This window comes from Hemicordylus capensis, chromosome 5 (assembly GCF_027244095.1).
Source record: "Hemicordylus capensis ecotype Gifberg chromosome 5, rHemCap1.1.pri, whole genome shotgun sequence".
NCBI lineage: Eukaryota > Metazoa > Chordata > Lepidosauria > Squamata > Cordylidae > Hemicordylus > Hemicordylus capensis.
Window position 1 is genome coordinate 78,485,756 of NC_069661.1, and position 12,208 is coordinate 78,497,963.

General features: G+C 43.1%; 1 long non-coding RNA gene across 1 annotated transcript; it reads right to left on the bottom strand.

The window, feature by feature from the left end:
• Positions 1-418: 418 nt before the first annotated feature.
• LOC128327721 (uncharacterized) lies at positions 419-11,834 on the bottom strand. Its single transcript, XR_008308749.1, has 3 exons — positions 11,606-11,834; positions 4,846-4,933; positions 419-669 (listed from the first exon to the last, which is right to left on the bottom strand). It is a non-coding gene; the product is annotated as an uncharacterized LOC128327721 (long non-coding RNA).
• Between the last annotated feature and the right edge of the window lie 374 nt (positions 11,835-12,208).

The window sequence follows — 12,208 nt, forward strand, 5'->3', positions numbered from 1 at the left end:
AGATGCCCCTTGCTATTGGAGCTCTTCAGGACCAATCTGACCCCTGCATGCTTTACAAGAAGTGCCTCTCCTCACACTTTGGCCCCTACCAAGGACATGGGGCAAGACAAAATTTGGCATCTCACCTCAGGTGACACAGTACCTTTGGATATCCCTAGCTGTATGTCTGCAGTGGAATTCAGAGTCCCAGAATTATTTTGAAAACAGGACACCCCTAAAACATATTTTATCTACTGCCCATAGGATTAGCTTACACTGCATGTGCCTTTCTTTCCCTGCATCTACTTTTGGAGAAAGAGAGAGGCAAGACTATCTGTAAATGTAAAAATTCTGATTATAATATGTATTACTTCGAAAGGAATGTCAAATGAAAGCACGATACCATGTGCACACATCGCTGTAGCAACCAACAGTGGAACACACGGCAAAATCGTATTCTTTATTTAGCCTTTCCGGATAAGTAACATCTGTTCTTCCTGATGGAAAATATCCTTTTGGTCACCGAGGGATCTCAGTCACATGTTACCCCGGGAAAAGCCTGTGTGAATCAACAGTCAGATAGACTCATCACTCTGCACCTAATAGATATATACCAGAATGAAGCCAAGGCATTCCTGTCCAAAGTGGGAGGTAACAACATGCTCTCCAGTGGATGACAGAATCAGACAGCTAAAAAAAAATAGAAAACAAAAGCCTCTATAACTTCTAGTGGCCGGGAATATTTCCCCCGCCCCGTATGCAGGCAGCAAACATTGTTTATTGTCTGCTCAAACTCATCAGTGCTTTATTATGTATTCTGGCTTTACAAATGATGACTAAACCAGAAATCCTATCAAAAAATGTGTGGGATAGTTTTAGGCACTTACGAGTTAGATTTAAAGCAGAGCTGGATCTATTTATTAGATGTATCAGAGGATCAGCTTTTAATCCAAAGCACCAGTAGCTTCCTACAAAGAGCAGATGGGAAGTTTTCCTCTTTGCTTTTAGGGTTGCTATGCTTGTTTTCCTTCTCCTCTGAAGTGTCAGGACTAGAAAAAAAGGAAAGCAAAGGGCAAAGAACACTAGATGGGTGGGGTGTCAGTGTAGAAAAAATTATTTCAGGAGTGTGACTGAGAGATCATGCCTCTAGATAAAGGGTTGCATGCTCACTGAGTTATCAGATATGATAAAAACTTGCTGACCCTGCACAGAGCATCTGTGCGCTCTTTGGGACTGGCGGTTACCTCTTCCCCCCACCTTCTGCCCCAGTCTCCGCTTCCAGGCCCAGCCGCCTCTCCTCCCCACTGCCACTTCTGCCCGTGCCCCCCCCCCCACTTTCTTTCCCTCCTCCTGGGCCTTGTCTCCGCGTCCGGGCCAGGCCCGCAGCCACCTCTGGCCTCCACAGTCAGGCCCGCGGCGGCGGCAACCAATCCTCCTAGGTGTGCCTCAGCCAATCAGGCATGTCCACTGCCCAGCCAATCAGCTGGGCACTGGGACGCACATTCCAAGGCACACCCAGGAGAATTATATATATATAGACTATTGAGGAAGATTTTTAAACCAGCAAATAGTGCTTGTTTTGCTATAGACACTGACACATGTTGCATCTGTTTCAGGGGCGTAGCAAAATTGGAGTGGCTCCTGGGACAAGAAGTGAAAATGGGTCCCTGCTAACTCCCTATTTCTTCTTCAGAGAGGCAGGAGGGGGAGAGTGAAGAGTAAGCTGATGTTCAGCTGGCAGACCCCCTTTTTCTCAGGGATCCCCGGGTTCAATTTTTGTCTCCCTGTGTTCAATTTCTACACCCCTGATGTGCTTCTCCTCTGTGAACCCACATATTTTAGCAATTGTTCACACCGAACCATTTAATCATGCCGGAGTGATGTCTGGTACCATATGCATATAGCAAATGAAAGAGAACTAATAATAGGTCTCCAATTATGCATAATCATCGTGTTTGAGTATTAAAATATTCCAGTCAGCCTCTGAAGTTCAGTGGTAGGATTTGGCAGGTAGAAGGGTATGTCAGTCTCACAACAGAAGGTGAACATGGACGATAGGAGAAACTCAACCTGCCAGCAACATGCCTTCAGAAATAAAGACAGGAGAGATTATCTTAGGGGGACCCACAAAATATGAAGGGGGTCAGGAGGGTAGGCAGTTCTTAGCTGAAGCTAAAATTACATCTTACTTGAGCGTGTAACTGTGGCTCGGTGGTGAAGCTATGCTCTGTGTGGATGATCACCCAGATCCAGTCTTCAATAGGGGTGGAGCCTACAGTATCCCCCTGTATTCCATGAACATGAATACATACCGGAGGGGGGACGGGAGGCTGTTGTGGGCCCCCATTCACCTCCACCCTGCACTGCAATCCCACCCCCAGCGCCATACCTCTCCTCCCTGGTAGTACTGTGCTCCTGCTGCCTGCTTCCACGTAGCATCTAGCTCAGGGGGTTGGAAGCAGCCAGCAGTCTCATGAACTGCCTCCTCCTCTGGCTCCTGCCCCTGCTGCCCAGGCAGCCACAGTGGCCCAGGAAATAAACAGTGTACCCAGTGTGTAAAAAGTCAGCTGGGAAATGGTAGCAGGTGTGCCTGGGCGCCTGCTGCTGTTTCCCGGCTGGTTTTTTGCACACCGGGTACGCTGTCTATTTCCAATGCTGCCAGTGTCACTAGAGCTGGTGGCAGGCACAGAAGCTGGAGCCATAGGCCGTGGTGGTGCTGCCTTGCAGTGATGGAGGAGGTGGAGGTGGTATTGGTATTGGGTGCTGATGGAGGGGCGGCTTTGTGGTGGCAATGGTGGCTGATCCCCACCACCACCGAAAAGGAGAGTGTAAAAACAGACTGGACTGTTTTACTAATATGGCTAAAACAGAGAACATACATAAATACAGAGGTGCTTTTTATCAGCTTTGTCTGATACACCAGTTGCGTCCGTTTCTTGAGATGAACAACCTCAAAGCAGTGGTACATCTGCTGGTAACCTTTAGGCTAGATTACTGCAATGCGCTCTATGTGGGGTTGCCTTTGTATGTAGTCCAGAAACTGCAGTTGGTTCAGAACGCGGCAGCCAGGTCGGTCTCGGGGTCATCTGGGAGAGACCATATTACCCTGTCTTGAAGGAATTATACTGGCTACTTATATGTTTCTGGGCAAAATACAAGGTGCTGGTCATTACCTATAAATCCCTAAACACCTTAGGCCCTGGGTATTTAAGTGAACATCTTCTTTGCCATGAGCCCCACCGCCTGCTAAGATCATCTGGAGAGGTTCACCAGCAGCTGTCGCCAACTCATCTGGCTGCTACTTGGGAACGGGCCTTCTCTGTTGCAGCCCCTGGACTTTGGAATGTGCTCCCTGTTGAAATAAGGGCCTCCGCATCTCTGGCAACTTTTCAAAAGGCACTGAAGACACATTTATTCACCCAGGCTTCTAATTAGATTTATAGTTTTAAATAATTTTAATACTGGGTTTTAAATGTTTTTAATCTTTCAAATGATTTTAATTGTCAATTGATTTAATGTTTTAAATGATTTTAATTGTAAACGGCCCAGAAATGCAAGTTTGGGGCGGTATAGAAATATTTTAAATAAATAAAACAAACAAAAATAATGATCTATGAATTATGGGCAAATAAGCCTGGGATTATGGACAGATAAGCCTGGAACACTGGAACACAGGCAGCCGTCATATACCAAGTCAGACCATTGGCCCATCTAGCTCAGTATTGTCTACCCAGACTGGCAGAGACTTCTTCAAGGTTGCAGACAGGAGTCTCTCCCAGCCCTATCTGGAGATGCCAGGGAGGGAACTTGGAGCCTTCTTCATGCAAGCATGTAGGTGCTCTTCCCAGAACAGCCTCATCCTCTAAGGGAAATTTCTTACAGTGCTCATTCGTAGTCTCCCAACCAAATGCAAACCAGGGTGGACCCAGCTTAGCTAAGGGGACAATTCATGCTTGCTACCACAAGAGCAGCACTCCTCCCTTCTAGTTTCCATTATTCAACTTCAAACCACTACATCCTTTTCAAAGCATTTGGAGGGTTCTAGGTAAAGGCCACCAGCAGAAGAAGGGGACTGAACAGGAGTCAGTCAGTGGGAGAGCCAGCTAGAACCCACCCCTCTCTCACTCCACACTTTGATTGGCAAGACCTGCAAGTCACGGGAGATGGAATACTGACAGGCCACACTGTGACTTCAGCCCAGGCCAGGTGGACCTGCCTGGAAGAGTTTGATGTTTAGTGTGTACAAGCATTTTCGGACACAAGACTTAAAGAGGTTTCAGTTGGGTTTTTAAAGCAAATGTAAAACCTACAATGACCAGAATGCTTATTTGTACTGCAAATGCTGCTTCTTCTTTCTATTTCTATTTAGCATGAATCTAAATAGAGAAATTATTTAGGTCTCCTGTGTGCAGCACTTTAGAGCACTTTAAAGTGCTCTAAAGTAATGTGGGAGCAAGTTTATTGTTCTTTCATTACCTTCCCTGCTATACTGATCCAATAATTTTTTAAAAAATTGTGTCACCACATTTTGCAAGAAAGTTGTTGCCTTGTCTGAAGAAAAAAGTTGCTTGCAAATTCCTCCCCAAAGGGCTTGGCAAGGTGCTGATCAGTGAACTCTAAAAGAGAATAGGATAAAAGTCCAAAAATCTAACATGTGTTAATGAGATGGGACTAATAAAAAGGGGATTGTTTAAAACAGACAGAACGGAGCTGGAAACCAGCTATCGGAGACAGGTTTGACAAAGAGCCATAAAAAGGAATGTCATGTATAGCTTGGGCAGGCATTAATATAGCAGCCAGACTTTTCTAATGATCTATGAATAACAAAGAAAGATTGTCTTCCTGACATAAGTGAGTTACTGTTACCATTAAAGATGATAGCACAATCGGGAAGGAAAAGGGACTCTGCTCCTCCAATATGGAATATTCATCCATCCCAGCCATTGCCCTCTCACTGAAATTAGACAAATATGAATTAAATACAGACCTAACATTACCTTTTCCAAGGTTCAGGGTTGACACTATCACCAGATGAAGATAAAAGAGAGAGACATCATGTATCTTTTTTTTTAATGCCTGCATAATATTATATTTCTGGGAGGAAGATGGAAACCTTGGCTTACGAATGGCTAAAATTAGACTGATGAGACAATGTCTTCTGAAGCCTTTATTGGCCTCAATGTTACTTTAAAATCAAGCACTTATTATTTAACATGCATGTCCAGCTTGAAAACACACAAGTTGACTGCTACCCCCAGGCTTCATTAAAATATCACAATTAAACAAACTCTTGCTCTTCATGTTGTATTCTATCTAGTAAACTTTTGTGTTTTATTGTTTGGGTGTTTGTCCCAGTGGGGATCTTGTAGAGAGTGTGGGGGTAGAGTCAGAAAGAAGAGGGAGGGAAAGGAGAAGGAGAAAGTGGAGTTGCTTCTGAATAAAGCCTTAGTTAAATCAGCATTTCTTCATGTTTACATGGAAAACAGTTATAAAACACTCAGTCAGTATCTTTCTGTACTTTCCCCTTTTGCTGACTTCTTCTGTCTTGTCTGTATTGTATCTAATCAGATCATGTATGCAGTTTTGACCTTTCCAAGTGGGCTGTTGGCAAGTTTGTTTTCAGGCACGACTCATGCCAAGGTTGGCATCAGGCTGGGAAAGGACTCAAGGCAAAGCCCTGTGCTGGCAGCTCCATGGTGCACTGAGCTCCTACTTTCCTGTTGGTGCATGTAGGGACATGCTGGGCCCCATCTCCTGATGGCTGAGGGGTAATATGGAAGTGGTCTGGAATGCTCTGCAGTGGCTGTGCAGATTGTCACCATCTTTTCTTTAAACAACTGTGCAATGCATTGTTCCATGGCTATGCGACTGTGACGCAGCAACTGGATGGTTAGATCTTAAAACCCACTTGTTCCGAGAGGCTTTTTAATGTGTTTCATGACAGCCCAGTGGATTTTTAATTTATTTTAATTGGGTTTAATTGTTTTTATTCTATATTTTGTTTTATTGTGTTAAATTTTATATTACTTTTATTGTTTTATGGTTATGAGCTGCCCTAAGCAGTTTTGTACTCAACGGGTGGAATATAAATATTTTAAATAAAATAGATAGATAAATAAATAAATAATAAAATGGTTGTTGCATTGATGGTTAGAAAGATGGTGACAGCCACAAGCATGGCTACCAAGTATTCCAGACCAATTCATGCCAACACCCTTGCTCAAACTTGGGCACTGGGAGGACCTTCATCATAGGCAATGGGCCTTCTATGGTCCTGGGCTCCTGACCAGCTCTCCACTTGGCTTGCTCCTGAAGCCACCACTGGCTGCTCTTTTGCTCCTAGGATGGCAAGTCAGGGGTGGCTCAGGTGGATCCAGGTGGTACTTTTCTAAGCCTCCATTCTTAATATATAGCTTTTCAAATGAAAAAAGTAACTGAGAATAATTCTTTCCTTGCTAAGTTGTCCTTGCTAAGTTTTCTCAGCTAAAGAAGGGATCAATAAAGCATATTATGTTTCCAGTTGCAACTTCTATGAAATATATTTTATATAGAACACACATACACACACACACACACACACACACACACACACACACACACACACCCCACATATATGATTTATATAATTCTAATTTTATAGTGTCTCATCAATACGTATAAAAGAAATTCAGAATATCTGTGTTTTTATTTTGTTTATTTTAGGATTTATATCCAGCTCTCTCATCAATATGAATGCAAGTCTTTTGTCATATATGGCAGAATTTGAAATCAGTTCTTTTCTCCCTCCCAAATCTGTAGTGTTATTACCGGCGTACATACTGTGAAGGACACCACCAATCTAAGCGAGAGGTGTGCATTCAGCTTGCGTGCCACTCCAAATCATGCCTGGGCTCCCTCCCAAGGCAGCAGGGGCGTAACTATAATAGGGCCAGGGGAGACAGTTGTCTGGGGGCCCACTGCCTTGGGGGCCCCCACAGAGGCACGTCACATGACTGGCTCCCCCAGCCACACACCCTCCCGGCCTTCCTTCAGTTGGATTCATCCTCCAAAATTGATGTGAGTGTGAAGACCTGGAGCTACTAGAACGGCATGTCTTTCTCTAGTACCATTCAATGACTTGCATCGTCCAATTTAGGATGATGTTCTATTGTGGCACATAGGAGATCTATCTATCTATCTATCTATCTATAGATATCAATGCTTTTTGTTACCACTATTCAGCCTCATTTAAGATTTCTTTACTTCATGAGCTGAGCTGGGGGGGGGGGCATTTTGAAATCTTGTCTCTGGGCCAACTCCAACCTTGCTACGCCCCTGCAAGGCAGGGAGGTCTATGACTACTAAGGAGTGCTTTGTTGCAGTTGTGATGCTGTTTCCATCACCCGCTTCAGAGCGACAGAGCAGCCTTGCCTTTGCAAACAGTTCAGGCATGGTTTGGAGTGGTTTGCAAGCAGTGTGCACACCTTTTGCTTGGATCAGTGGTTCCCTGCATAGTATCTAAGCCACTATAGTCAGTATATATCAGATAAAAACAAATATGTAAAACTCCTGCCAACAACTGCCAACTTTTAAAAGGGTGACTGTTAGAATTATCCTTATTTAACCCAGCATAACACCCTTCCAGTGGCCATTGCTGCTCATCATGTTTCTTTTTAGACTGTGAACCTCTTTGGGGCAAGGGAAGGGTTGTTCCAAAAGGATACTGCTTTTGCTACGTTAATTGAATATTTGTTGTTAAAAAGCACAAGCAAATTCTCCATATCAACCAATATGATATGGATATTCAGGATGTGTTATTTGATATGATAATATAATATGATATAATAATATGATATGGATATTCAGGATATGGATATTCAGGGTATCATATCAATATGATGTAGTATTCAGGATGCCTCTGAATACCAGTTGCATGGGAGTAACAGCAGGAGAGATGGTATGCCCTCAACTCCTGCCTTTAGGCTCCCAGTGACATCTGTTGGGCCACTGTGTGAAAAAGGATGCTGGACTAGATGGGCTATGGGCCTGATCCAGTAGGGCTGTTCTTATGTTCTTAATAATAACACAATAAGAATTCATTTCTGTTCATATACAAAAAGGCAAGGAATGGAACTGACTTGTTTTGAAGTATTTAAAGAGGGCAAAAAAGGGGGGGGGGAGCTCTCTGTAAAAAGTCCAGCTTTTAAAAGTTTTATTGTTAAATCAGCCATTGTTTTTGGCCAATAAAATGGAAAATGTGTACTTTTATGAGTTTATAAAAAGGCAAACTATAGGTGCATGAAAAATAACTTTCACCGATTGAGTACAGGTGGAGACTTGTTTAAACTCTTAAGATATAAAGGCTTAGTATGTATGCCTGAAAAAGGTAACATGGCACAATAAAAAGTCTTCCTTTCTACAGTCATCAATCCACTGGGTATTCCATGTCAAATAAACGCTACAACAATTTACAGTAAAAGTACACAGTGGAAGTGCCAACGTTAACACTTCTTAGGATTGGAGGCCGTCCAGAGTTTTCACGCCAATATTTAACGCGGACTGAAATGTCTTTTCCATTGGAAGTGTCAGCTGTAACATGCTTTGCTATATTTGGCTACATGCGCATGTGAAGCATAAAGTCCAGCATGTGTGATGTTCATTTTTATTTCAACCATGATAAATTGCGGTTCATTTGTTTAAGTGCACATGGCAGTTTTAGTGTTCCTACTATAAATTTTGGCTAACTTCTATTGACATGCTGTATTAAACTTAAGAAAAACAAATTACACTTCAGCTGTTTTAATTGACTAAATGTGTCAAAAACACAATAAGTATAACATTAGAGGTCAAGACCTCAGACTACACTATAATGGGTGTTGTGGCAAGTATCCAGGGTTTTGGGGTTTTTTTGGTTTTTGTGTGTGTGTTTGATACATTTCATTTTTCATGAACGTTTAGCACAAGACAGGTATTTAACATTCTTCAGGTTTGATGCTAAAATTCTTTTGTAGTCTGTAATCAGGTTGAATGCGCTTTTCTTCATGTTTTAAAGTGCTACTCTTGACAATTGTTTATGACTACCTGTAAACAAACTGTACAAACAGATGCTGGCATGTAGAGGAATGAATTAATGATTTATGTTGCACAATGCAATTGAGAGCAGAACTCATGTTTAGAAGATATCTTTCATTTGCTAAATAGATGAGAAACTCCATGACTCTGAGCCAGAAAAATCTTGGCAGTACTTCATTCCTAGGGGACATTACTGGACTCTTTCCAGTTTTGACATATATCTTTTATATGAGGTGCCTTACACAAGCAACTTCCTGATTTTCTACCTTGATTTTTAGAGATTAAAATGTGAAAATTAATGCAGGGTATTAAAACAATGGCTGGGTACACACTATCATCAAAATCAGGGTAGGAGAAAGGTAGGGATGGCAACATTCCATTGCCTGAATAAGGAACACAAGTTTGGGGCTGGGTGGAAGGGGGGATGGGTGGGGTGGGAAAAGGGTGTATGCCAGGGTAATCAAGAGCCTGAGTATCAGTGCCATATATAATCATTATTATATTATATTATATTATATTATATTATATTATATTATATTATATTATATTATATTTAAAATATTTCTATACTGCCCAAAACTTGCATCTCTGGGCAGTTTACAATTAAAATCATTTAAAACATATATGTCATTGAATTATATAACAATAACTATATATATGTTATTGAATTATATTATATATATTGAATCACATATGTTATTGAATTATATTAGCAATAACACACTGTTGAACTGCATTAATAATTAAGCTGCAGACTGAAAATTAATATAATAAATACGCTGCAGGCCATTCCCACCTCCCCACAACAACCCAACCCCCCACCCTCTTGTGAGTAGCAGATAACAGACTAGCTAACAACCCAACCCTGCAATTCTCTGGCCTGAGCGCAGCAGCGGATAACAGAAAAGAATCCACTGTCCAGGCTGAATGCACTGCAATTTAGTTTCAGCAGGAGATCATGAAGGATGCACACACATACAGATACGAAGCTATTCTCATGATCAGGAGAAATTGAGCTAAGGGAGCCTAGCCTGATTTCTCCTGGTCGTCTGCTGCCACGGAAGCCGTGTGGCTACCAGCAGCAAACTACTGAAAGTACCCCTCCCCTTAAATGAGGTTTTAGTGACTGCTCCGCTAACCCCATTGGTTGATCGTGTGCTGCTGCGGTGCAGCTCTGCACTGCAGCAACACACAAGGAGACCCCCACCAGGAGGCTAAAACAAGGCTCCTGGCCCCGGGGGTCTCTCCAGAATGGCCGCCAATCCCTGCTGCCTCTGTGACGGAGATGGCAATTGTGTGGGCAGCTGACCTGGCCACCCTGGGATGGCTCCCTGCCCATGTGAAATGCCTCAATGTGTGCCAACTGAGCCTCACGCCTGACCAGCTGATCAGAGGCAGCGTGGGGAGGGGAGGGGAGCGAGGGGAGGAGAGAGCTTGATTGGTGGCTGGCACTGGCTGCCCTTGTTGTGGGAGGGTTTCAGAAGGCAGAGGGAGGTAGGAGTGAGGAGGAGGTGGAGGTGAAGGGATAAGGAGGCGGGGGATGAGAGGGAGCTCCCAAAATACAGGAAATTATTATTATTAATTATTAATTAGATTTCTATACCACCCTTCCAAAATGGCTCAGGGCGGTTTACACAGAGAAATAACAAATAAATAAGATGGATCCCTGTCCCCAAAGGGCTCACAGTCTAAAAAGAAACATAAGATAGACATCAGTAACAATCACTGGAGGTACTGTGCTGGGGGTGGATAGGGCCAGTTATTCTCCACCTGCTAAATACAGAGAATCACCACATTAAAAGGTGCCTCTTTGCCAAGTTAGCAAATGAAGTGTATATTTTAAAGAAGGAAAACACTTCCCTCCCCTGTACAATGCAGAGTTCTCTTACTAAAGTACTTAGTAAGCATATTTGCACTCTAGGAAGTATGTATGAGCTTGTGTGGTTATTGGGACACCCATGGGATGTATGTATGTATGTATGTATTTGTTTATTTCGGCCCAAGGCCAGCATAAACACACACAAAAAGAAACAACAACAACAACAAAATACATAAAACATTAATACCTTCAAATACCATATACATGACTAATTTCATTCAAATGAAACCGGTTAATCTGAAATGCACAGCCCGGCATCTCGTGCCTCAATCACTCTAAACCGAATCTTGCTTGCTATGAATTTTTTTTTTTGCTACCCTCCTGTAAACATACTCTGACTTAGCAGTAAGTAGAAAAAGGATCTTGTCCCCATCAGAAGGGCAATTAGAATTGTAATGAATTAATAAAGGGGAGAGAAGCTTTCCCCTTAATTCAGTATAAAATCTACATTTCAGCATCAGATGTTCCATAGTCTCCACTTCACCGTTCTGGCAGGGGCATAATCTTTGATCATAGGGCACCTTCCCAAAGCGTCCTTCCAATACCGGCCTCCCATGAGATGTAACAGCATCCCATGTGGGAGAAGCTATTTTTGGCTCCAAAACAGGATGTCCCACCCACTATGAGACTGTTAGGAACCTTAGAGGAAGGCTTGCATGATTGTGTGAACTCACCAAAAAAAAAAATCCCACCTACCTAGGTTGCTCAAAGTAATGTAATGCAGCTTTCCTAGCCTGCTCCTAACCAAGGTAAGAGAAGAGACCTCTCCTGCCTTGATTCTCTGGTCATGTGAACCCACTCACCTCTTCTGCGCAGTCACCAGCATCCAGTAGGCTGTCCCTCCCATGGAAACAATAGAGAGTTGTGGCTACAGGGGCTGCCATCCATGGCCGTGCCACTCTGCAAAGCCCACTCTATGATCCTGATCCTGCAGCAGCTTCAGCAGGACTGGGTCAACCTCCTGCTCCTTCATGGCCAATCAGAGGGCTGCTGCTGCTAATGTCATGAAGTTTTCCAGTCCGCTGGTGGGAAGGCTGGGAAGGCATTCTAGGCCTCAGAAGTTTGCAGCTCTCAATTTCAACAATGGATGCTGCACGTGGCTTAATTGTATGTTTCCTGGGCTTGCTGACCCAAACAGAGGTTCTGGTCATGTGCTGCTAATGAGGCATGAGGTCTCTAATCCCCTAATCCACCCCCAAATGGTCGTATGAACATGCCTAATCTGAGATCAAAGTTAAAACACTTTGAATCGTTGTTTTTTTTTTTAAGCATATAGCACTTCAGGGTATTTAAAGTATT